Genomic DNA, 27,111 nt, shown 5'->3' with positions numbered 1-27,111 from the left:
GAAAACAATTTCTTTCATTCATGAGTACAATTTAAAACATGCTATGTTTACCTTTGAAAAATGAGAAATTAAGGAATCAGGAATGTCCAGAAGCTACCTTACTGGCAAGTGGTAAAATACTTCTTCAACAACAAACTGTCTCCCACCAGTCCCCCTTCCCCTCTTCCCTTCCTCTCTCTTCCTTGTTTTATCTCTCTTCAGTTCCCCCTTTTTCTAAGATACCCTCCTTTCATCTAACAATACTATTTTCCTTTAATTTCAGGAGAAACTTCCTGATATTTTTGGGAAAACTGAGAATCAAAAATGAAGTCCTCTATATGCAATTTTTCAGCTTAAAGGAATTGAAATACCTGTTAGATTTTCAAGAACTATAGCCTCAAGCAAGTAATAAGAAAAATTAACCAAACAAACCCCCACCCAAGACCTGATTATCTCATTTCATTTACTGATTGTTCCTGAGCATTTGATACCTTCATCTTCATATGTATTCATTTGGAGCCTCACCCTTTTATACATAATGTAATTTTCTTTCCAGAGGATAAATTTTTATATCAGTTCAACAATTTCTTGAAGTTATACTGAAGTATTGCTCAACTCACTTCTAAATTAAAGCACTTATTAAAAAACTTTGAAGCACTCTCACAATTTTAAATCGCTGTGCACATAGCAATTTAAAATTATGGGAGTAGTTTTATAAGCACTTGAATTGGGAGGTGATCAGAGACCTGAAAATGCGCAATACAGAGTAATTTAAAATTATTAGAGTACTTCACATTTTTTTATAAGCTCTTCAGCTGGGAAGTGATCGGGTTCTAACATCTGAGCTTATGCAATGCAAAGTGAAGTACTTCTTAGCCTGAGAAGATTCACTCTATTAAATCAAACTACTTTAATAATTTTAAAGTGATGTACAGTGAGCATGCTCAGACCTCCAAATTCACTTTTAAATTAAAAATATTTTTCACTTCTAACCTACAAAAGCCACTTATGTGATAGAGCAGGAATTTACCCTTTCAATTTTAGACATCACACTGCCCTCTCACTTTTAGAGGAGTTTTCTCCTGGTAAAAACAAACACCAGAATATTTAAAATACTGCCCTTTTCCATTAAAACAGTGAAAAGCATTATGCTCTGAAAGTTTAGCGATCTTGCTGTATTTGAAAATATTTCCATTGTAAAGTCAACTTCAGCATAATTGTGTTTTGAGATATTACACCTAGATAATGACAAATGAATATCTGAGAGGGTTTTTTAGCATAGACTCACTGAAACAGATGAATGGTTCTTCACAATAGGACAATTGTCTTGCAACCTGATAAAAATCATATAGACCCTACTATGTTTCCTGAAGAACACTGCTAACCTGAAAAGCATGTGGTTCCAATATTATCCCCCCAGTCCACCCTTGAGTTCAAAGAAAGGACAACATAGCAGAAGCCTTAAACCTGTTACACTAAATGTACATTTGGCAAATACAACTCATAGATCATTCAGATTGGTTTGTGTGATTGTTTTGTTCTTGGGAAATCATACTTATACTTCCTACAGCAAAATTAGCACGTTGAATTCTGGTCTGGATTAATTATTTCTATTAAAAAGCAAGATTGCTAACCAGTTGAAAGGGATTCTAATCTCATAGTAAATAATTCAATTTCTAGTATGTTTAAATGTAGTCACTGAGACAAGAATCTATCAATATTTGTATCAGGGATGAATGATTTAAATCTTATTTTGGTAGTTTTCTCACCCTATTTAGACGTAACTACAACAAATAAATAGGTAGACATCTATGAAAGCATTTTGAAAGCTAAAAAAAATGTTTTTTCTTCATTATCAAGCCACTGTGAAGTTTCCTTTTTCCTGTTCCTTGCCTTCTCCCGCCCTCCTTTTTCTTCCCTTCCTTTTTTTTCCCCTCCCTCCCTCTTTCCCTCTCTCCCTTTCTTACTCCCCACCGCCCAAAGGTCCTATTCATCTGAATTCTAGTTGCAATCACACTGGATCTACTGAAAGGTAATCACTTAGTAATACCTCCTTGTCCTTTGGCAATAATTTGGATTTTAGCCTGTGTGAGAACTGATCCTAACTGTTATGTTTTTAACCACAAGTGAACTGGAGTGGTTCCCAGTAGCAATCTGCTACCAGTGGAAAGTATGCTTTAGCTGTTTGTTATGACTTATCAGAGAATAAGGATTACAAAACACACATGTACTGCTTTTTTCAAATGTCCTTCTGACTGTGACAAAAACTTACAGAGTCACTTCATCTTACACTGTTGATGCTGCCGAAAAACAAAAGATAAAAGTCTGGGTGGCATGAGTGAGGGTGAGTGTGGTCATAATGTCTATAAAAGCCATCTCTCAGAATAAGTTCTTTCACTGAGAGATATATTAAAGTCACCCTTAAATTAAAGAAGTAGATTTATTTTGAGGGGTTTTGCAATAACTTTTTAAACTTCATTTTAGAAGCCTAGCTATGAACACTAAAAGACAAAATTAAAAAATATGCCTTGATAGCCCTTTGTAGGGCTTCTGGAGGATGGGTTATAATCCAATTATAAACTTGAGAAGTCAGGGCACACATATCGCCCAAAGTCTGAACTGACCCACAGAGAAATATATGGATGAAACAAACATCCAACACTTCAAGGAAAATGATAATCATGAACTCAGTGGACTTTTCATTTTAAAGTTATCTGTGTATATACTAAAATCAGAGATATTACCTTTATGAAATATTTTAGAATTTAGCCTATGAAATAGGTTTGTTATAACTAGTGTACTGAAAACTTTCAGAAGTTATACAATACCAGTGTCTATACAAAAGCATTTTGAAGTCTATAAGATTTGGATTTGTCTTTCTATTAAGTTCATACTACTTTGGTTTTCATATTATTTCCAACCAAAATACTTCTGGAAGAAAACTAAAAGAAAGCTTCCCAGCAATAGAAATTTATGTGGTTTATAGGCACTCAACAGAATCAATTACTTGGCTTATAGTATCATTAAGAGTATATAACTACTCAAGAAATTCAGTGGTGATAATGCAAAATCCTGTATGAATACTTATCTGTAAACTAAAATTGTCCTGCCAGAGCTGAAAATTCTAAATAAGTAACCATTAACCAGAAGTTAGAAAGGGATGATGAATTAGTGTGTGCCTGAATTGAGGGAGAAATTTGGGTATAAACAGTAGAAGAAATCACAAGGGCATATCTGAGGATTCTTCAGTGTTAGAGAAAATAGTTAAAAGACATTCTAAGAGTCTGTTTCTATAATATGTAGGTTGACAGGAGGTCTCTAAACAAAATTTTGTTACAATGAATAGGTGAAAAGTAAGTTAGGCAATTATGACACAACGGATTTGAAAATCAATGTGGCTATTTCAAACTAAGTGGCTATTAGATAGAAAGCCAAAATGTACTTATAAGACTAATATCAAGGAAGGAATTTAGATGAAAATATAATATTCAAGCACTTGGACTATGCAAACATAATGAAATATGACACACCTGGGACAGTTGTCAAGTGTTGTGCTCTGAATCTGTCACTGTATTTTACTGTAATAATCACTGTTTTTAGGATCCTGATATAAAAGGTGAGAGAAGCAATACTGGATGGTGCCAATCTATGAGCCTCCTGTGTACAATATTGAATTTAGGGGAAAAAACAGGGAGATAATACCTAAAACACATGCTGTAAAGACCAGTGTGAACTTTTCAGATAAAAATGCTTAATTCCTCTGCATATTCCTGCAGCAGTACCTAAGCCCATTCACATGAGTGTGTTGAATGTTATTTTACCTGAGGGAATTGTTAAATAAACAAAAATTTCTTTAACACTCTGGCCATTGTTTGCCTAATGATACAAAATGCCCTGTAATACCTAGCACCTACTGCATGAGTTAATCCATTTAAGCAAGAGAACATGTTTTGTCAGATTGTGTGAGTCTGACATTTTTTTGAACCAAACTAAGCCTTTTGAGAATTGGATTCCATTTGCTTCAGGGGTTTAAAAAAAAAAAGTGACTTTCTGGTTCAAAGGAAAAATGCTTAGAAGCCATATTTGAAAAGCTCATAAGAGTTCTTACACATCAAATGGCTCTTAGAAAACAACATTTTGATGAGTTAAGTGTAAATTAATTAGAAACATACAGATTGCTTTTCCCTGGCTATCCACATGGGTTTCAAAGTTGAAGTATGAGTGTTAGACGAAATATGGTTAGAGTTTTCGTGACCCAAAAGCATAGGAAAGTAGTTCAAGATGTTTCCATGAAGCAAAAATACTTGTTTGCCTGCAGTGATCTTTCCAAACAAATATATTTCATGAGTTAATCTTGAAAAAAAAAAAAAAAATTGGACTCATGAAGGTACTCCATTTTAAGTCCATCAGTATATTTAAAAGAGGATTTTCCCCTGCAAAGAAGCTGATTAAGTCTTTATAAATGAATTTAAGCCTTGTAGTCCCTTTGAAAAGGAAAACACAAGAGAAATAAACAAGAGCTGGAGTAGGAGACCATTTATGGATGGAACCTTTGAGGTTCTAAGACTTCAGAGCCAGGAATAGCATTTCTATGTAGCTCCCTAGAAAACACTGGATAATAAGAATTTGGTTCAGGTAATCTGGTTATATGTCCATTAAGTGCTTATATCCAATTAAGAGGGAACTACAACTTGTCAAAGAGATTAAAGAAATAAACAACTGTGGAAATGTACGCAGAAAGTAGTTCCCTAGCATTGGCAGTACTAATTTTCTCACTAGAGAAAGTACTTTAAAATGTTATAATTAGCAAATATTTATTATAAACCAGTTGATTATATTGTACTGAAAATTAATGCTATCAGAATTCCCAGAGTAAGCACATTTAGACCTACCACTAAGAAAGAAAAGAATAGAAAAAGAAAGAGAAACAAGATTAAAAAGTATAAAACACTACCTTTTTTATTTTTTGCTAAGTGGTTTATTTTTTTCTTAATTATTTTTCCAACTGACTAAAATAAAATTCAGAAGTCCCTTTTAAAGTTGAGCATGCAGAGATAAGCATCAGTCTCATCCAGGGAGAGAAGTAACCTTTCTCAATTACTCCAACTGCTAAATTTCCTGCCGTAACATCAGGACAAAGTGTTAATATTTTCAATTCACTATACTGAGGTTCTTGAGGTTTTTTTCTCTCCTAGGGTCCTTAGAAACTTAGAACTTAGCCCAAAGATAACAAACTTTTGAAAAATTATGAAGTTGTTTTTTAATAAAAATTACACCATCACAGTTTCACATAATTGCTAAGATAGCTCAAGAAGAGTCATCACTAAGAGACTGAATTATTTGGGATAAGTTAATTCTCTGGAGCCGCTTGCATGATAAGTTCCAGAAGATTTTTTAAGTCTATTTTTGAGATTAATTTTTGAGTACCCTTTCTTTCAGTTAACATGTTTTCCAGCCTCATTATAGGGGAGACATGGCAGCTCACATATATTAAGATGTAACATTAGTTCTGTACTGAGTCATAGATCTCTTCGCTTGGCATTTAACTGCTCTGAAGTTTCAAGTCTGGTAGTGGGAGATTTGGAAGAGAAAACTCACACTGGATGAATGTAGCTTCTCCTGGGTTCTACAAGCTATGTATATTCACCTGGATATATTCCATTATACAGTCTTGTCTCTGAAAATGAATTTAGTGTTATACAGCCAGATATTCTATAAGAAATATGTGTTGATGATGATTGGCCCCTCTGTAGGACATATATAAGGAAGCATGCCATTTCTGACCCCAATTCAGTAAAGCTTCATTTTTCTTCTCATCCTAAATTGACCCTTTCTTTTGCTAAAATATTTCTTTTCCTCTTAAATAAAAAGTCAAAGTTATATTGACTCTCAAAACTTTAAGGCAAACATTTAGTGCCACCAGTTTCCAATTTCCCAACTAGCTATCTTTTAAGCATTTAATATTAAGTAGATATTTACAATTCAGAACAAGCTCTTCTGTAGCAGTTCATAAAATGCATAACCCATTTGCAGTGTAGGATTATACTAGCTAGTTCACCAAGCAGACCCATGTGGCTAGCATAGCCCCTGTCAGAAAATCCATCCTGTCCTCTGGCTAAGGCTACAAAGTCAATCTCTGCTTGATGGAACCCGGAACAAGTCAGGTAGGAAGAAGGCAAGGTGGAAGCTTGTGGGCACCAGAAATACGATAATTCTCTAAACTATTAATACTTAACAGCTGGATTTCTTCTTAGTCCTTATTTCTCAAATGATGTCCTGCCATATAGTCTTACCCTAGGATTTGTTTGGAGAAGGAAATGGCACCCCACTCCAGTACTCTTGCCTGGAAAATCCCATGGATGGAGGAGCCTGGTAGGCTACAGTCCATGGGGTCGCTAAGAGTTGGACACGGCTGAGTGACTTCACTTTCACTTTTCCCTTTCATGCACTGGAGAAGGAAATGGCAACCCACTCCAGTATTCTTGCCTGGAGAATCCCAGGGACGGGGGAGCCTAGTGGGCTGCCGTCTATGGGGTCGCACAGAGTCGGACACGACTGAAGCGACTTAACAGCAACAGCAGGATTTGTTTAAACATGTTCTTTCATAAAAGGTTTCTGTGGCTAACGAAGTTGAAGAAGTGTTGGACTAAACATAGTGAAGCAGGGTTCAATCCTCTGGAATTTTTTGGATTTTTAATGTAGGACATCATCTGTAAATCTCTAACTGGGGACCACAGGGTACAGGGTTCCTTTGGTTTATGAGGTTTCAGAACCTATGATTAGGGCTCTACAGAGGCCTAGGTCTCTTTGAAACAGCATGCAGGAAATGTTCTGATTATCCTTTGCTTAAACATCCTCAACTGGAAATGGGGGGCACAAGGACCTAGCCCCCCCACAGAAACGTGGGTAGTGTCTAAGACTGAGGCAGGGGGAGTCTCTGCTATCTTTTTGTATATGTAAACCATTCATAAGTTAGGAACTTACAAGATCCTCCTTTTCTGGACAAAATAATTTATAAAAATATGTCAGTGCCTCCTAACATGAGGACCTACAAGGTGGTGCCAAAAAAAAATTATAAGGGAAAAAACTATTGCACAATCTGGCCAATACAGTTCTGTTTGCTTTAAAAACATATTAGATTCATTGCAGAGAGTACCATCAGCTGTGCAGTAGAGAGATATTAATATTATTCTAAATATATAGCAGCTACCAAATACCAATAACCTCAGATATGCAGATGACACCACCCTTATGGCAGAAAATGAAGAAGAACTAAAGAGCCTCTTGATGAAAGTGAAAGAGGAGAGTGAAAAAGTTGGCTTAAAGCTCAACATTTAGAAAACTAAGTTCATGGCGTCCGGTCCCATCATTTCATGGCAAATAGATGGGGAAACAGTGGCTGACTTTATTTTTGGGGGCTCCAAAATCACTGCAGATGGTGATTGCAGCCATGAAATTAACTTTCCTTCATCCTTGGAAGGAAAGTTATGACCAACATAGACAGCATATTAAAAAGCAGAGACATTACTTTCCCAGCAAAGGCCCATCTAGTCAAGGCTATGGTTTTTCCAGTGGTCATGTATGGATGTGAGAGTTGGACAGTGAAGAAAGCTGAGCGCCGAAGAATTGATGCTTTTGAACTGTTGTGTTGGAGAAGACTCTTGAGAGTCCCTTGGACTGCAAGGAGATCCAACCAGCCCATCCTAAAGAAGATCAGTCCTGGGTGTTCACAGGAAGGACTAATGTTGAAGCTGAAACTCCAATACTTTGGCCACCTGATGCAAAGAGCTGACTCATTTGAAAAGACCTTGATGCTGGGAAAGATTGAGGGCAGGAGGAGAAGGGGACAACATAGGATGAGATAGTTGGATGGCATCACCGACTCAATGGACATGAGTTTGGGTAAACTCTGGGAGTTGGTGATGGATAGGGAGGCCTGGCATGCTGCAGTCCATGGGGTCGCAAGGAGTCAGACACAACTGAGCAACAGAACTGAACCTAGGGACTTGATTAAAACATACCAAAGCAATTTACCTTTCAAGACTAACCATGTTTAAAGAAAAGAAAAATATTTGAATAAAAAAGGAAAAATAAAAGAAACCTGATTTGTAATCCATCTTTGTATTCATCAGCTACTTTACACATTTCATACTAGACTTTATAGACTGTACAACATGATCACAGAATGAAATGCTCAGTTGCTGGTTTGCAGCAGACAGGAATGTGGAAGGAACCCACATATAAGAAGACTATAAATTCAATTATTTCTGCAAAGCAGTGCCATTACTGAAGTTCATACATCCTTGGAAGTGATTTCCTTTCTGACAAAAAGTCAGTGATGGTAAAATCCAGTCATTGCTTCATTGTAGCTCTTAAGGAGGCAGCGTGAGCCCTGTGCTACATCAGTGTGGATGGTGAGGAGGCAAGTTTGGGCATTTTGCAGACCCTGTAGACCAGAGGAATGCAGATTCCACCTGAGAAGATAGCACACAGATAGAGGAGCCAATATTTTTGCATTCACTAAAACAGTTCTGTATTAAAGAAGCAACTGTTCTCACACAGATCAAAGGGAGTCACAAAGAACCTAAAGAGAGCACAGAGTGAAGACTATGATGATGAAGTTTCAAACAGGACCAGGAAACAGACACTTGCCATAGAAAAACCAATTCAGTCAGTTTTTTCATGAGAGAGAATTTGCAAAAAATCTAAATTAGTAGTTCTCAAACTTTTGAGTCTCAGGAACATTTCACTTCTTAAAAATCAAGATTAAAAACCCCAAATACATAGGAGTGTATTTACTGATGTTTATTGCATTAGACAGAGGATGAGATGGTTGGATGGCATCACCGACTTGATGGACATGAGTTTGAGTAAACTCCGGGAGTTGGTGATGGACAGGGAGGCCTGGTTTGCTGCAGTCCATGGGGTTGCAAAGAGTTGGACATGACTGAGTGACTGAACTGAACTGAACTGAACTGACTGCATTAGAAATTTAAAGTAAGATATTTTTCAGATACATGAATAAATTTAGTGAGAAGAGTGATATGGCTTTCCATTTTACAGCTCGTGTTGCTGCATAGAGGACAGATAGATGCTCCCAACTGCTTTTACAACAAAATCCCTACAATGTCACTGAGTCTCTGGAAAATGCTACAGTCTGCTCCCACAGAAGGAGTGAAAAGGCTAACCAGGACTTGGTACTATTTATGAGAAATGTTTGATCTTACAGACATCTTGGAAGAGTGACAAGAACCCAGAGGAATGCCTGAACTGTACTTTGAGAACCAAGGAGCTAAAAAATATATTTACAGATATTTACCTATATCAACATACTGTATATAGACTTCTCAGGTTAACTACTTACTAACCTGTAGGTAGATCATTTCATAGCATAAGTTCAAACACCCTGAACTGTTTCATTTCTTTCAAACATATAAAGCCTGCAATACATATTGCAAAGTAGAATGGCATTAAAGATAAATAGACTACCTACTAAATGGAGACATAACAAGATGCATTCTGGACTGTCAATACTAAATATTATATTTTCACAAGTGGTACTACTGTGTCCTAATAGTGAAATAGATGGAGTGAGCATTATTCCATTTTGTAGAGGAGAAAAGTACACAGGCGGGGGTAAGTGACTTATCCAAGCATCGTAACTAATCTGTGACAGAGCTGCGACTGGATCCAGCCCAGTGCTTTGGGTTTATTACTACTAGGCCAGCATATGATGCCAAAACACATGGTTGAAAAGTGAAAATTATTGCTGGGGTGTTGTGTTGCCTGATCTGTTTCTTTATAGTTTTTCACTTACTCTGCCAAATAGCTGTTTTGGTAGATATGTGGTTTGTGCTTTGATATCATTTTGCTAAATGTTCTGTTTTAATATTTTGAAAGTGCATAATTACTCCCTCTGGTCTTAATTTTCCTTACATGTAGAGTTTGGATCAAAATACCATGAATGCTCCATCAACAACATCTTAATAACTAACAGAAAAATGCATATCACAATCTACAATTTGAAAAAAAAAAACAACTTTCTCAAATTGGGCAAACATATAAGGACACTTTTGGTTTGCTCCATGATGCAGATGGTATCAGAATTTTTGGACTCCAGGGGCTAGGAATGTTTGACATCCTGCAACATTATGGAGAATATTGCATAACCAAGGCTTATTCCACATCCCCACAGCTTGAAATGTCCTTCTGGACAGTCACATGGGTAAAAATCTTGTTTTTAATTTTCTAAACCTTGATATCAGCTATGTTTTATATGTAAATGCAAAATATTTATACAAGTTTTAATATGCATTGATTTTTCCAAAAACACAGCTCCCATGTAAAGGACAACTGTACTGACAATCTACAGGTTTACCAGGAATGGCCCAACAATTCAGAAAACTGTGTTGTGGTACTGATGTTGTCATAGAAGCCCACATGCATAGCTGTCATTGTCACAGTGATTCTACACATCAATGTGAGGATCCCACTACTTCACCAGATCTTCTGGTATAAAGATACATATGAATTTATATATATATAAATATTTTACTTTAAATTGCTTTCCAAAATTCATCCTTTGTATTGTAATTAAGGTACTTGATCAATATTTTACTAGGTATATGGGTACGTTATATTATGTGTGCTTTTTGTTGCAGAATAGTAAAGAGTCATTCCTCAGTTTTTTTAATAGAGTTGTTGTGTCTGATAAAATCAAGAACCATTGAGTTAATATCCATCAGAAATGGCAAGTTTTTTTCTTTTCTGAAAAATTTAGCTTTAGAGTCCGTATGAATAGATAGTTCTAAAAATTCAGCCATCTCTGGGAAATTATTTATGATCACTCCCTCTGTATTAATAAAACAGTATGAAAACAGCTTGTTGTTTACCTGACTAGACGGTTTGAGTTTGGGATTTTTTGGAGGGAAGGGAAAGGATGATATCTAGGATTGGCTTCCAAAGAAGCCATAAAACCTATTTTCGGTGTACTACTTTAAGCAATGTCAAGCTCCTCCACAGTAAAAAAAAAAAAAAAGCCCACAAGCCTCTCCCACCACCCCTACCAATACCACAGCTGTGTACAAACATCCTTGAGAAGATACAAGGTCTCTCTGCTTTACCTACTACCATAAAGAGAAAAGATATAGATAAAATTATTGATTAAATAAAGGAAGCCACAGCTTCTGCTTATATTAGAACATTCTTCTGAATATTATGTCTTGAAATGCATGTCGTTGGTTCAAAAGGGAGTATTCTTTTCAAAAATGAATGATCTTCATTTATAATTAAATATTGAAAACAATTTCAGTGACAAATGTGTGTCATTTACCAAAATTAGATAAAGGTAGCTGAGAGTTTTTAAATCCCAGCAAAACTTTGATGAATGTGTTCTATAGAACAAATAATTATGATGTTTGTTTTGCTACCTGCACATAAAGTTTTTCCTTGGCTGCTTTCCTGCTTTATATTAAGATGTATTTTTTACACTCTCTGCAGGTTGAGATATATTTTTTGAAAATTGAAAATAAAATGACTTTTCTTAATCACATCATTTTTCCCACTCTGGAAGACATTGCCTTTTTTACTTACTGTTTTAAAAATCACCCAAATCAATACAACATTCATGGTTGGGTATTAGACTACTTGATTATGTTAGGAGAATATGTACAGTGCTGGGAATAGCACTTACTTCTTCGACTCTATTCATTTTGCAGCATTGGTTCATTAACAGCACACACCATTAATTTAGAGTAAGCCCTACACTAATAATGACAATTGATTTCTTTGTTTAATTTCTCTATAACCAAATGGCCCACTTTACAATGAACCCCAACTTAAAGTCCTTTTGGGACTTTGGATTACATTACATCTTTTTAAAAGGTTATGTTTGATAACCTAACCCATTTGATATTTTTCTTTTTGCAACATTTAAAATATAAAAACACAGTTAATTGCACTATTACAATTTTAGTTATTATGTTTTATTAAAAGATTAATAAGCTTTCTAAAAATAAAAAGAATGCTTTCACACATAAATTTCCCTTTCAACCTGTACTAACAACCATTTTCTAATGAACTAAAATGTATAGCATATTTCTAGGTTTAAAAACACAGTCTCCTTCGTGCTCTGTGGCCTAAAAGTCAAAATTTTAGTGTGCCAACAACTACTCCTCCTGAATGCACTGATCTTGAGCTACTCAGACATTTTTTTCTGCCATCATTTTCTGTTATAAAACAGGTTGATAATAACTTGAAATACATGTTTTTAAAAATATATTAATGAAAACCTCAGTCGTCAATGAATACAAGTGACATCTCTCAATACGATATATAATAAACTCCTGCTGGCATAAATATAAAGCCTGAGTGCAAAAAGCCCTGAATTCAAGTTCTGATTCTGTCACTTAAAAACTGGGTTATCGTACCATGTCATTTTACGTTTCTGAGTGTCTATTTCTGCGTATATCAAAAGTGCTTAATAATATATATTCTATTTCACTCCTAGGGCATTTGTGGACATAAAGAAAAAAACTCAGATGATTTTTAAATCACAATAATAAGATGATGAATAGAAGGAAGAAAATATGTTTCAAAGATCATGATGTGTCCTCTGCTTTCTGGAATTCTGAATCCAACAGATGTATTTCTAAATAATCAACATAATATAGACTGAGTGGAACTTTGTAAACTAAGCAAAGTCACATCTATACCACCGCCATAAACTGAAACAAGAGTAAAGTTCATGGGCCACCTGACTGCAATAAATCCCAAATACTTTAGTATCATTCCTTCAGCCATGACCAAAGCAACAAGAGGAACTGACCTGTAACAATAGGAATATCACATTAAATCTATAATTTTGCTAGAATTTCATCTCATATTTTTAATACCTAGAATAATTTTGGGGGATCAGAGGCTAACGTAAGCTCTGTACCTGTGAACATGACACAAACATTAATCAAAATTATGGCATTGATTATTATTCTATTTTTTAATTAATTTTTTATTAGAATATAGTTGCTTTACAATGTTGAGTGTTTTTTTCTGTACAGTGAAATGAATGGTTATCTATTTTTTTTATCAAAGTATAGTTGATTTACACTATTGTGTTAGTTTCGTGTGTATAGTGAATAGACATATATCCATTCATCTGTTAATGAACACTTAGGTTGCTTCCATATCTTGGCTATTATAAATAGTGCTGCTATGAACATTGGGATGCATGTATCTTCTTGAATTAGAGCTTTCATCTTTCCAGATAAATCCCCAGGACTGGGATTGCTGGATCATATGGCAACTCTATTTTTAGTTTTTTAAGGAAACTCCATTCTGTTTTCCATAGTGGCTGCACCAATTCATGTTCCTACCAACAGTGTAGAGGGGTTCCCTTTTCTCCACACCGTCTCCAGCATTTATTACTCATAGACTTTTTGGTGATGGCCAATCTGATGGGTGTGAGATAATACTTTATTATTATTTGATTTGCATTTCTCTAACAATTAGCAATGTTGAGAATCTTTTCATGTTTTATAGGCAAATCTCAAACATATATTTCTAGTCCCAATCATGATCCTGAGCTCCAAGTAGTATTTTCTTCTCTGTGTTATAAATCTCAAACTGTCCAGCAAAACCAAATACGTTCACTTTGCACTTAAATGTATTATAGCTTTTGCTTACTGTATAATCCTTAAATAGTTTATATATATTTCTTATGGCAAAGGTAAAGTAAAAATGAATTCATATATTTCACTAACTCTTAGTAAATGGCCTGGATACAAGTATGAAAATAAGCTCATTTAAAACTTTACCTATCTACTAAAAATCAAGACTTGACAAGGAAACTCTAACTGTACATACTAATACCAGTTTATCACAAACTGTACAATCAATATAACCCTTGTATTTGAAACAGAGAAAATAAAATAAAATCTACTATCTAATGACTGATGTGACATTCTTAACTCAAATCAACTCAACTCTCCACTGAGTAAAAACCCTCTCAGAAACAGTTGTGCAGCACATTTGCAAAATAAAAACAGCATAACAAAAACAAAATGGTTAGGAAATGCTGTAGTGAGTGTGATGTGAGTAATTGGCAGATGAGAACATTTTTATTCCTTTCTAAGGGCAGCAAGAGATTAATTTAGCAGTATATAATGACATGACTAAGAAGTTCATTTTGTGTATGAAAAATGAGCAGCTTAAATCGAATCTTCATGCTAACAGTTAATATGTAACACAGTTCCTTGAGAAAAGAAGTGACATGTTCATAATAAGTGGCAAAAACAATTAGATTGGCAAGTCTTCCAAGACAGCTGTGAATATTGTTAAGAAAGAGAAGAAAAGACAACATCAATCTCCTACAGAGATTCAAGCCCTGAATTAGCATGGAGTAGAATTTCTTGTTATTTTTCTCATTTATATATTCTCTAACTTTAGATGAGATACTTAGAAACAAAAAAGGGTAAGAAAATCAACAAATTTATCATTGACACCTTTGAAGACAAAAGTAAAGAGGAAGTTTTTCTGTTTTACCTAAGAAAAGACAATTCTGCTGTGTAATTGGTAAAACCTTTATAATTTATTTTCAAAAATGCACGTTTCGGTGATAGACCATAATACAAGATAGCTAAAACCAAATAGGAGTCTACGAAAAAATAAATAAATGTACTGCAATATAAAGGCCATACGCAATATTGTTTATTGGATTGGGTAATGTTTACAAGGGTTTTCATTTTATATTTATTCACCTTGCTTTATATTTGTATTTTATAAACTTATATATAAGTGGGTTGCATTTCACAACTTTTAAAAGATTTTTTTAAATCTTACAAACTAAGTAAACAGTGAAATCTCAGTTGTAGTTACTCTGTGGCCATGTCTTCCCTTTCCTAATATACACTTTAGCCAGTCAATCAAGCTGCTGGAAGCATTTGTCAAGAAAGTCTCTTGACATCATGTAAATAAGATAATCACATAGACAAAATGATGATTTGGTATGTTTCACTAATTATTAGTAAATGGCCTGCAAGTAGTATGAAAATGAACTCACGCTAGTGTATCTAATACCTAAAAAAACCCAGGCTTAATAAAGATAATACAATTAAAAATGAATTACTGTGTATTCACGATAGCCAAGATGTAGAAGCAAACTAAATATCCATCAACAGATGAATGGACAAAGAAGATGCAGTACATTATATATATATATATATATATATATAATATATAGATAAATATATTATATATATATATATATATATAATGAAATACTACTCAACCATAAAAAAGAATGAAATAATGCCATTTGCAGCAACATGGATAGACCTAGAGATTATCATACTAAGAAAGCCAGAGAAAGACAAATATCATATGATATCAGTTATGTATGGAATCATACTGTTCATGGGGTTCTCAAGGCAAGAATACTGAAGTGGTTTGCCATGCCCTTCTCCAGTGGACCATATTCTGTCAGACCTCTCCACCATGACCCATCCCTCTTGGGTGGCCCCACACGGCGTGGCTTAGTTTCGTTGAGATAGACAAGGCTGTGGTCCGTGTGATCAGATTAGCTAGTTATCTGTGATTATAGTTTCAGTGTGTCTGCCCTCTGAGCCCTCTCGCAACACTTACCGTCTTACTTGGGTTTCTCACACCTTGGATGTGGGGTATCTCTTCATGGCTGCTCCAGCAAAGTACAGCCGTTGCTCCTTACCTTGAAGAAGGGGTATCTACTCATGACGGCCCCTCCTGACCTTGAATGTGGAGTAACTCCTCTCGGCCCTCCTGTGCCCACGCAGCCGCTGCTCCTTGGAACTGGGGTAACTCCTCTTGGCCACCGCCCCCGGCCTCGGGTGCGGGGTAGCTCCTCTCCGCCGCCATCCCTGGCCTCCGGTGCGAGTTAGCTCCTCTCGGCTGCTGCCCCCAGCCTCCGGCCATAGGTAGCTCCTCTTGGCTGCCGCCCCCGGGCTCCAGCCCAGGGTAGCTCCTCTCGACCTCGCTTCTGTGCGCACCGTCCCAGCCGCCACGCTTCTGGGCACACCGTGGCAGTTGCCACGCTTCTGCGTGGACCGTCGCAGCCACCACGTTTCTGCGTGTTCATAAAAAACACTGAAAGATGAATTACTCAGGTCAGTAGGTGCCCAATATGCTACTGGAGATCAGTGGAGAAATAACTCCAGAAAGAATGATGGGATGGAGCCAAAGCAAAAACAATACCCAGCTGTGGATGTGACTGGTGATAGACACAAAGTCCGATGCTGTGAAGAGCAATATTGCATAGGAACCTGGAATGTTAGGTCCATGAATCAAGGCAAATTGGAAGTGGTCAAACAGGAGATGGCAACAGTGAACGTCGACATTGTAGGAATCAGCGAACTAAGATGGACTGGAATGGGTGAATTTAACTCAGATGACCATTATATCTACTACTGTGGGCAGGAATCCCTTAGAAAAATGAAGTAGCCATCGTGGTCAACAAAAGAGTCCGAAAGGCAGTACTTGGATGCAATCTCAAAAACGACAGAATGATCTCTGTTCATTTCCAAGGCAAACCATTCAATATCATGGTAATCCAAGTCTATGCCCCGACCAGTAACGCCGAAGAAGCTGAAGTTGAACAGTGCTGTGAAGACCTACAAGACCTTCTAGAACTAACACCCAAAAAAGATGTCCTTTACATTATAGGGGACTGGAATGCAAAAGTAGGAAGTCAGGAAACACCTGGCGTAGCAGGCAAATTTGGCCTTGGAGTACAGAATGAAGCAGGGCAAAGGCTAATAGAGTTTTGCCAAGAGAACGCACTGGTCATAGCAAACACCCTCTTCCAACAACACAAGAGAAGACTCTACACAGGGACATCACCAGATGGTCAATACCGAAATCAGATTGATTATATTCTTTTTAGCCAAAGATGGAGAAGCTCTATACAATCAGCAAAAACAAAACCGGAAGCTGACTGTGGCTCAGATCATGAACTCCTTATTGCCAAATTCAGACTTAAATTGAAGAAAGTAGGGAAAACCACTAGACCATTCAGGTATGACCTAAATAAAATCCCTTATGATTATACACTGGAAGTGAGAAATAGATTTAAGGGACTAGAACTGATAGACAGAGTGCCTGATGAACTATGGACAGAGGTTCGTGACATTGTAGAGGAGACAGGGATCAAGACCATCCCCATGGAAAAGAAATGAAAAAAAGCAAAACGGCTGTTTGAAGAGGCCTTACTAATAGCTGTGAAAAGAAGAGAAGCAAAAAGCAAAGGAGAAAAGGAAAGATATTCCCATCTGAATGCAGAGTTCCAAGAATAGCAAGGGGAGATAAGAAAGGCTTCCTCAGCAATCAATGCAAAGAAATAGAAGAAACAACAGAATGGGAAAGACTAGAGCTCTCTTCAAGAAAATTAGAGATACCAAGGGAACATTTCATGCAAAGATAGGCTCAATAAAGGACAGAAATGGTATGGACCTAACAGAAGCAGAAGATATTAAGAAGTGGCAAGAATACACAGAAGAACTGTACAAAAAAGATCTTCACGACCCAGATAATCACGATGGTGTGATCACTCACCTAGAGCCAGATATCCTGAAATGCGAAGTCAAGTGGGCCTTAGGAAGCATCACTACAAACAAAACTACTGGAGGTGATGGAATTCCAGTTGCGCTATTTCAAATCCTCAAAGATGATGCTGTGAAAGTGCTGCACTCAATAGGCCAGCAAATCTGGAAAACTCAGCAGTGGCCACAGGACTGGAAAAGGTCAGTTTTCATCCCAATCCCAAAGAAAGGCAATGCCAAAGAATGCTCAGACTACAGCACAATTGCACTCATCTCACACACTAGTAAAGTAACGCTCAAAATTCTCCAAACCAGGCTTCAACAATACGTGCACCGTGAACTTCTAGATGTTCAAGCTGGTTTTAGAAAAGGCAGAGGAACCAGAGATCAAATTGCCAACACCCACTGGATCATCAAAAAAGCAAGAGAGTTCCAGAAGAACATCTATTTCTGCTTTATTGACTATGCCAAAGCCTTTGACTGTGTGGATCACAATAAACTGTGGAAAATTCTGAAAGAGATGGGAATACCAGACCATCTGACCTGTCTCTTAAGAAACCTGTATGCAGGTCAGGAAGCAACAGTTAGAACTAGACATGGAACAACAGACAGGTTCCAAATAGGAAAAAGAGTATGTCAAGGCTGTATATTGTCACCCTGCTTATTTAACTTATATGCAGAGTACATCATGAGAAACGCTGGGCTGGAAGAAACACAAGCTGGAATCAAGATTGCCGGGAGAAATATCAATAATCTCAGATTTGCAGATGACACCACCCTTATGGCAGAAAGTGAAGAAGAACTAAAGAGCCTCTTGATGAAAGTGAAAGAGGAGAGTGAAAAAGTTGGCTTAAAGCTCAACATTCAGAAAACTAAGATCATGGCATCTGGTCCCATCACTTCATGGTAAATAGATGGGGAAACAGTGGAAACAGTGTCAGACTTTATTTTTTTGGGCTCCAAAATCACTGCTGATGGTGATTGCAGCCATGAAATTAAAAGACGCTTATTCTTTGGAAGGAAGGTTATTACCAACCTTGATAGCATACTGAAAAGCAGAGACATTAGTTTGCCAACAAAGGTCCGTCTAGTCAAGGTTATGGTTTTTCCAGTAGTCATGTATGGATGTGAGAGTTGGACAGTGAAGAAAGCTGAGCGCCGAAGAATTGATGCTTTTGAACTGTGGTGTTGGGAAGACTCTTGAGAGTTCCTTGGACTGCAAGGAGATCCAACCAATCTGTCCTAAAGGAGATCAGTCCTGGGTGTTCATTGAAAGGACTGATGTTGAAGTTGAAACTCCAATACTTTGGCTACCTCATGCGAAAAGTTGACTCATTGGAAAAGACCCTCTTGCCGGAAAGGATTGGGGGCAGAGAAAAAGGGGACAACATAGGATGAGATGGTTGGATAGCATCACCGACTCGATGGACATGGGTTTGGGTAGACTCCGGGAGTTGGTGATGGACAGGGAGGCCTGGCGTGCTGCAATTCATGGGGTCACAAAGAGTCAGACACGACTGAGCAACTGAATTGAACTGAACTGATGTATGAAATCTAAAATATGACCGAAATGAACTTTTCTATGAAACACAAACAGATTTACAGACATAGAGAGCAAATATGTGGTCATCAAGGGGGACAGGTGTAGAGGAGGAATAGATTGGGAGTTTGAGATTAGCAGATGCAAACTAGTATATATAAAATGGAGAAGCAACAAGGTCTTACTGTATAACACAGGGAAGTATATTTACTGCTGCTGCTGCTAAGTCGCTTCAGTCGTGTCCGACTCTGTGCTACCACATAGACGGCAGCCCACCAGGCTCCGCCATCCCTGGGATTCTCCAGGCAAGAACACTGGAGTGGGTTGCCATTTCCTTCTCCAGTGCATGAAAGTGAAAGGTGAAAGTGAAGTCGCTCAGTCGTGTCCGACTCTGTGCTACCACATAGACGGCAGCCCACCAGGCTCCGCCATCCCTGGGATTCTCCAGGCGAGAACACTGGAGTGGGTTGCCATTTCCTTCTCCAATGCATGAAAGTGAAAAGTGAAAGTGAAGTCACTCAGTCGTTTCCGACTCTGCGCGACCCCAAGGACTGCAGCCCACCAGGCTCCTCCGTCCATGGGATTTTCCAGGCAAGAGTACTGGAGTGGGTTGCCATTGCCTTCTCCGACTATATTTACTATCCCATGATAAATCATAATGGAAAAGAATATGATAAAGAATGTGTGTGTATATATATGTATATCTGAATCACTTTGTCATACAAAAGGAATTAACATGTTTTAAATCAACTATACTTGAGCAATTTTTTAAAATAATAAATTGTTAATACAAATTACCACAAACACCAAGATGGATACACAGTACAACCCTCTTACTGAAAGAGAAAAATTAAAATGAAATCTAACTTACTAATGACTACTATGACTTACTTACTCAATCAAATCAGCCTCACCCCATACTAAGGAAAAGCCAACCATGTTGGTCACGCCACCTGTACAGGATCTCATCTCTTTGCTTTTCAAATTCTCATCTGGAGATGTTACTTCAGACATGATCTTGGTGAATAAATTTATAAATTTGGTCTTGGTTCTTATTCCCAGCCACAGAGCATGAAATTTGAATATCCTCCAATCTGTGTACAGACATGAAAATGTAAACAAATGCATGTGTCTGTATAGGGAAAAAAGAAGATGCTTATTGCAAAAAAGAGAAAGCATATTAAAAACTTCTGTGAAACAAAGCTGTGTATAAAATTTATTAATATGCTGAATGGTTGTAAAATTAGGAATGAAGATATAGCATCTAATATTGAGTCAAACAATGAAACACAGTAGGTTATGTATAATAGTTGGTAATACAGTTTATTTAGTTTATAATTAATTTTCTCTAACCCTACACTGAAAAAATATCTGAAGGAAACAAGAGTATTAATACACACACATACATACACATATTCATTTGAACTGACAGACTGGCAGCAGCTAAAATTTAGGAAGTAACTTAATTTCTTTTAGACCGTGTGTCCACAATTTCATGTTAACTTGATTGACATTCAGAGCTACTAGATGGAAAACAGACAAACAAACAAAAACATTGTGCAAAGAGTTACAGAGTTAGGCTGTTTGTAGATCATACAATGTTACTCACTTTGAATATTTTAAGGTGTGATTGTCTCATGAATTCTTTTCATCTGTCTTGTATCTTTAATTACAGAATCATGGAGAGATTATGAGATGCTGCAAGGTACGGATGAATCAGGGAAATATATATTTGCTTATGAACTTTCCCTATTTTCAATTTGCATTTTAACCAATAAGAATAAAAAGCTCAAATGTATCAAATGGAGGATGGCTTTAACAAAAACAGGGAAAGTTTTCTAGATTCTCTACTAAAGCGACGGCAAAGGCCTGAAGATGAAGTTGCTGTCATCACTATTTCCCCTTGTTTGTTGTCAATGATTAGACAAAACACTGTCTAGTCTGCATTGTCATTGACTTTAACAGCAGTGACTTTAAATGCACTGTCATGGCACTGTCCTGACTTTAATTATTGTGTAGAATCTGAGTAACTCAGATATATGACTGCACATGTATGAATACACGTATGTATTGGTACCATCATTGCCAAAGATGCAGAGTTAGGCCCCATGTTGATGGGGCAGGAGATTTTTCCCACAAGAGACTTGAGATCCCTGAAAATGAATTTCCCTAAATTTAGAAACAAAGATCAAAGGGGTAGGCTGACTCTTTCCACAATAGTGTCTTGGTGACAGATTCTGAAGTTGGGGAATAATGATGAAAGTAGTCGAAAGTACTCCTCTGAGGAAGGCAATATTCATCCATAACAGAGCTCCCATGATGCTGAAAATATTAAAAAATCTTCAGATTCCACCATCATATCAATCTGTGTCTTCATTATACCTTCCCAGGACCCAAGTCATCAAAAATTCTATGGAAGAAATGCTGGCACATGATAGAATTGACAACTGCTTTCCAGTCACAGCTAGAAAAAAACTGATTATGTTTAGTTAAACTCACTGCAATTGTTCACCATTTTATTTACTTAAAAACTATTTATGCAATGTCAACTATGAGCCTGACAGTCCTTGAGACTTCCTCATAACACAGTTAGTAAAGAATCTGCCTGCAATGCAGGAGACAAGGGTTCAATTCCTGGGATGAGAAGATCCCCTGGAAAAGGAAATGGCAACCCACTCCAGTATTCTTGCCTGGAGAATCTCATGGACAGAGGAACCTGGTGGGCTACAGTCCATGGGGTTGCAAGAGTCGGACATGACTTAGTGACTATAGAGAGAGAGAGAGTTCACCCAGGTAGAGGATGCAAAGGCTAGAATGGATGAGGGGAAGACACATAGGAAGCTAGTGTCTTAACCCTAACAGGTTTCCCAACTTTTCAAGCCAACTCAATTTAATTATGCAAGGGAAAACAAAGAATTTATTTCCAAAAAAAAAAAAAAAAAGAACTGAATTTCACACACCATAAATTTTCCTGATGCTATTAGACAGCATGACATTATACACATAACTTCTACTTTAAAAAAAATGATGTTTATATTTCCATATGTATTGAATACCAAAAGTATACTGGGATATACCTACAATCACTTGGATGGGTATTCTTTAGGTTACAGAAAATAAGTCCCCCATCCCCCTGCTTTCTCATCCTTTCTGCTTATTCCAAGATGAAATCTTAATAAAAATTACTTTGTGCCACTTGGCTTATGTCCTTTTTCCTTTTAACTTTGAAATCCTCATAGCAAGCGAACCTCTGAAAAAGGTCATACCATAGCATAGGACATCTCCTGAAAGTGAACCCCCAGACATCTCTGCACAATAAATTTTATCTTCATTGTCAAGTTCCTCCTTTCGTGAACACCTTGCCTAGTTCACAAATAAAGTTTGTGGGAAATATTGAAAGATAGCACTTAGTCTGTCCCCATTTCTGTAGATTACTAAATTTCAGGGTTTAAAAGGATACTCTGACTTTCTATAAATGTGGAGTTAGATGGTGTCAACAATCTTACATTGTCAGATCTTATGTTAAACATTTGTGTGAAAATTAAATATGATTTAAATTCTAGCTTTTAAGATTTGTTTCTCCCTGCTATTATTATTATACAAAACCTATATTAATATGCTGTGAAATGAGACATCTACAGCATCACTAGTCAAAGCCTTTAAGTGGTAATCCTCCTGAATCCTTTCTTGTAAGAGCTGAACATTTGCTGTACAAAACCAGCGAAATTCACACGTGCTGCTACAGAGTAGTAGAGCGATTATTACAGCATTTTTTCCCCCAAAGTACCTTAGGCTTTAGATGATTAGAGAACAGGCTTATGTTTTAAACGTCTTGCCAACAATGTGGCTTTTTAGTTGCATTGGATCGAGGACAAATTGTAGTATAATGTATGTTGACAGTTTAATAACATGGGTTACTATCCTTGGTGTACTTTATGATGTAATACATCCCTAGAGGTGTCTCCAGAGAATTCTGCTATGATTTTTGAGGTACAGAAAATTCAGTAAACTAAAACAGTCTGAGAAAGATTTCTGCCTTCTGTATACTTTGGACATTTTCCTAAAAAGTATATAGGTGCTACCCTTCTAAAATATTTTTCTGACATGACATTTCTGTTTTTCTTCTCAAGCTGTAGTTTTTAAAATTGGAATGGTACAATTCTTATTAAATTGTACTTTAAAAATATAAAAGTCTCTTTCTTTATATAATAAACAGTCTTTTTTCAGGTCTCAGAGGTAAAGTTCCTTTTCTATAAAAAGCTGTAATTGTGGTTTTTAAAAATCTCATTAAATATTTAGATCTTTTAGAGTACAAGTGTTTTCTGTTGAGGTTTAAACACATTTAGGCTAATTATTTCTAATGTTTTGACCATTGTACAAATACTTGTAGTATTAAATAGCTAACAGCATAAAACAAAATAGCAAGTCTTATGTACAGAATTCATATAATTACTCCTGGATTTTCTTTTCATCAGGATATTTCTGGGTGAGACAAATATGGCTATTTAATGTATTTTTAAAGTGATACATTATTGGGGCTTCTCAGGTAGCACAATGGTAAAGAATCCACCTGCCAATGCAGGAGATGCAAGAGACACAGGTTCAATTCCTGGGTCAGGAAGATCCCCTGGAGAAGAAACAGCAATCCACTCCAGTACTTGTGCCTGGGAAATCCCTTGGACAGAGGAGCCTGGTGGGCTACAGTCCATAGGGTTGCAAAGAGTTAGAAATAACTGAGTGACTGAGCACACATAACACATTATTATAAATGAATGCAATTCTAAGTATAGATGTTACTTTATAAAGCCTTAGTCCATCTTTATTTGCATGAATAACCATAAATGCAAAAAAACTATTCAACTTCTTCAAGCACACTAAACCCACTGTGATTTCAGAATGGACAATTGTCTGGTATTAATACTTTAATGATTTACAGGAAGGAAAACACACTACAATTGTCTAAAAGAAATATTCTCCCAATATTACTTTATAAAAAAAGAGAGAGACTTAGTAATTTTATCATCTACTTGTAAGGTGAAAAAGGAGTTTGAGAAAATGACTATAAATCACTATATTCCAAAACTATCATCCTTTATTCAGTCTTCTCTAAAATCCTCAGTAATATGGAAAGACAGAAAAGCATAAAGCAAGTTTCCTGTACCAAAGATAATATAATCAATTTTATTAAGTACTGTGTGAAATATGTGATATATATAACTTCCTTTTTGCTTCAAGCAACCCCAGATGATACCTTATCATTATATCTATTTTACAAATGAGGAAAGAAGGGCCAGATGGCTTTGGTTTATCTAAGATCTTAGAACAAACAGGCGGTGGACCAAGAATTCCAACCTTGACATTCAGACTTCAGAACCCAGAACACACTGTCTTCCCCACTAGATAAGCAATTGATTTAGATTTTAAGTATATGCAAATATTTTAATAAAAAAAATAATATAAAGTCAACATAGAGAATACTAAATGAATTTAGGTTTTATTTATTGTTTGTTTTAGGACTAGAAACTCATCCACTTGGGAAATCTGTTCTGAAATTCCTTCATTTCAGAGTGTTCACTAAGGATAGATCAGTTCTTTCACCAAGAACTCAACATTATGGCTCTTGAAAATCATATGCTACTCAAATTATCTCTTTGTCATCTAGTGGCAACTCAAAGCCAAACTGTCTATGTGTTCAAATACATATAATATAATCATCTAAGGTTTTGTGAGGCCCCCTGAAAGCTAAGAGAAGGTGATCTGCAAAACAAAGGGGAATGAGACTCACACTAGAAAAAAAAAAAAAAGGTTATTACGCCCTTGAATTCTGGCCCACATTGAACTTTTTGGTTCCAACTTCTTTGTTGCTTTTTCTAATTCTTTGGCCCAGAGCTTGTGTGCTTTCCACCCCCCAGGGGTTCCGCTGAGCAGGCCTGGTTGGAAGAGATCCCAGCAGAGAGCAGAGGTCTGGGGATTATTGAAGTGGTTTTCTTTTTAATCACTTACAAAAACATAGACAAAGCCAATCACCAGCCATATGATTTGCTCCAAGTCACTGGGCCTCTAAATTCCCTTAACAAAGCCGGAATCAATGCTTTCCCAACAGTGCTCTAGTTTAAGCATCTCTCAAGTTTGAAAACCATATTGCTCTGGGAAGGAGAGGGAAGCAGAGAAAAAAAAAATTTGACTTGAACACATGAATAAAGTGGAGAACAGAGTTAAACTATCATGCTTGATATAGTGTGTATATTTATGTGTCTCTACTACTTTCCAGCACTTTGAAAATTTACTTTCACTTTATTTCCCAGTTGATGAAGCTTAACATAATCTCTGTGCCGTCCTCTCATACCCTTCTGATGTTTTCTTCCATGGGGTTTGCAATCAAAAAGTACTTCTTAACAGCTAAATTAGGAACAGAAGATGAAGAGACCGAGATAAATCTGATTGCATTGGTCCTTACTAAAATTTAATTAACTAGCATTTAAATAAACACTCTCTAGGCAATTTAAGGGAAAGAAGAAAGGCTCTGAAAGAGGAGTCACAACTTCCACACCCTACTGGCCAAGCATTCTTCAGAATTATCACTAGAGTCACATGAAGTCCCCACTTCCAAAAAACAAACAAACAAACAAAAAAATTCTGATGATTTGCACAAAGGATCAATTTCATTTTATTGTATATTTGTAATTATCAAGACATTAGTCCAGGTGATAACATTCATTCCCACCCACATCAACCATTCTACCCCACCACACCAGTTTAAACAAGAAAACAATCTGTCCACTCAAACTAAATGTTTTCCATTTTTTTTCCCTCTTTCATAAACATCAGCATACTTAGTCAAGCACAGGCAAAGTGCCAGCCGCAATAAGACCCCACTAACACCAAGATGTGGGAGTTGGCTGTGTTCCTCTGAGGCTTGCACAGAATGGCATAAAGAGTAATGAATGCACGGAGGGACCCTGCAGAGCACAACATGGTTTGTGTTTATGACTCATTGGAACACTGGATATGAGTGAGTCTTCTAAATCTACATGTACTTGGTATTTTGTGGCTTTGAACACATACTGACTCACTTTTCAACACGTTCAGGCTTCTTTCCCTTTCAACTGCCCGATCCCCATACTCCTACCCCATGTCTGTCCGTTCCCTCTCCTCTTTTCCCACAAAATATACTGTAGCCAATTTCATAGAAGCTACCCAGTCCTTTTCTAAACGTCTCTGTCTTCTCAGGGCAGATGACATCTATGGCTGGGGCTACTCTGAGGTAATGTTAACAAATTGAGAAATTTCAAATTCCATTGTATATTTAAATTATAATATCTCAAATATGGCAAATAGATGGAAAAACAACGGAAACAGTGACAGACTTTATTTTCTTAGGCTCCAAAATCACTGCAGATGGTGACTGCAGCCACGAAATTAAAAGACACTTGCTCCTTGGAAGGAAAGCTATGACAAACCCAGACAGCATATTAAAAAGCAGAGACATTACTTTGCTGACAAAGGTCTGTCTAGTCAAAGCTATGGTTTCTTCAGTAGTTATGTATGGATGTGACAGTTGGACCATAAAGAAAGTTGAGCGCCAAAGAATTGATGATTTGAACTGTGTTGTTGGAGAAGACTCTTGAAGAGTCCCTTGGACTGCAAGGAGATCACCAGTCCATCCTAAAGGAAATCAGTCCTGAATGTTCATTGCAAGGACTGATGCTCAAGATGAAGCTCAAGTACTTTGGCCACCTGATGCAAAGAACTGACTCACTGGAAAAGACCCTGATGCTGGGAAAGATTGAAGGCAGGAGGAGAAGGGGATGACAGAGGATGAGATGGTTGGATGGCATTACCGACTTGATGGATATTAGTTTGAGCAAGCTCTGGGAGTTGGTGATGAACAGGGAAGCCTGGTGTACTGCAGCCCATGGGGTCGCAAATAGTTGGACATAAACTGAGTGACTAAACTGAACTGACTGATCTCAAATATAAACTAAAGGCTTACTAATAAATGTATAAAAATGCAGCTTAATATTACAA

The 27,111-nt window shown here is 36.9% G+C and overlaps 1 long non-coding RNA gene across 3 annotated transcripts in view; it reads right to left on the bottom strand.

Annotated features, from left to right (window-relative positions):
- The window catches only part of LOC145509733 (uncharacterized), a 1,421,207-nt gene that overhangs the window by 1,090,797 nt on the left and 303,299 nt on the right, over positions 1-27,111 (bottom strand). For all 3 annotated transcript variants that reach the window (XR_014056369.1, XR_014056366.1, XR_014056370.1), the window contains exon 3: positions 19,979-20,177. This is a non-coding gene — a long non-coding RNA (uncharacterized LOC145509733). The remainder of the gene's footprint in view (positions 1-19,978; positions 20,178-27,111) is intronic.

This window comes from Giraffa tippelskirchi, chromosome 6, assembly GCF_054371585.1.
Source record: "Giraffa tippelskirchi isolate mGirTip1 chromosome 6, T2T-mGirTip1v1.2.pri, whole genome shotgun sequence".
Classification (NCBI taxonomy): Eukaryota; Metazoa; Chordata; class Mammalia; order Artiodactyla; family Giraffidae; genus Giraffa; species Giraffa tippelskirchi.
The sequence above is the reverse complement of the archived record's forward strand: the minus strand, read 5'-3'. Positions and strand labels throughout refer to the sequence as shown.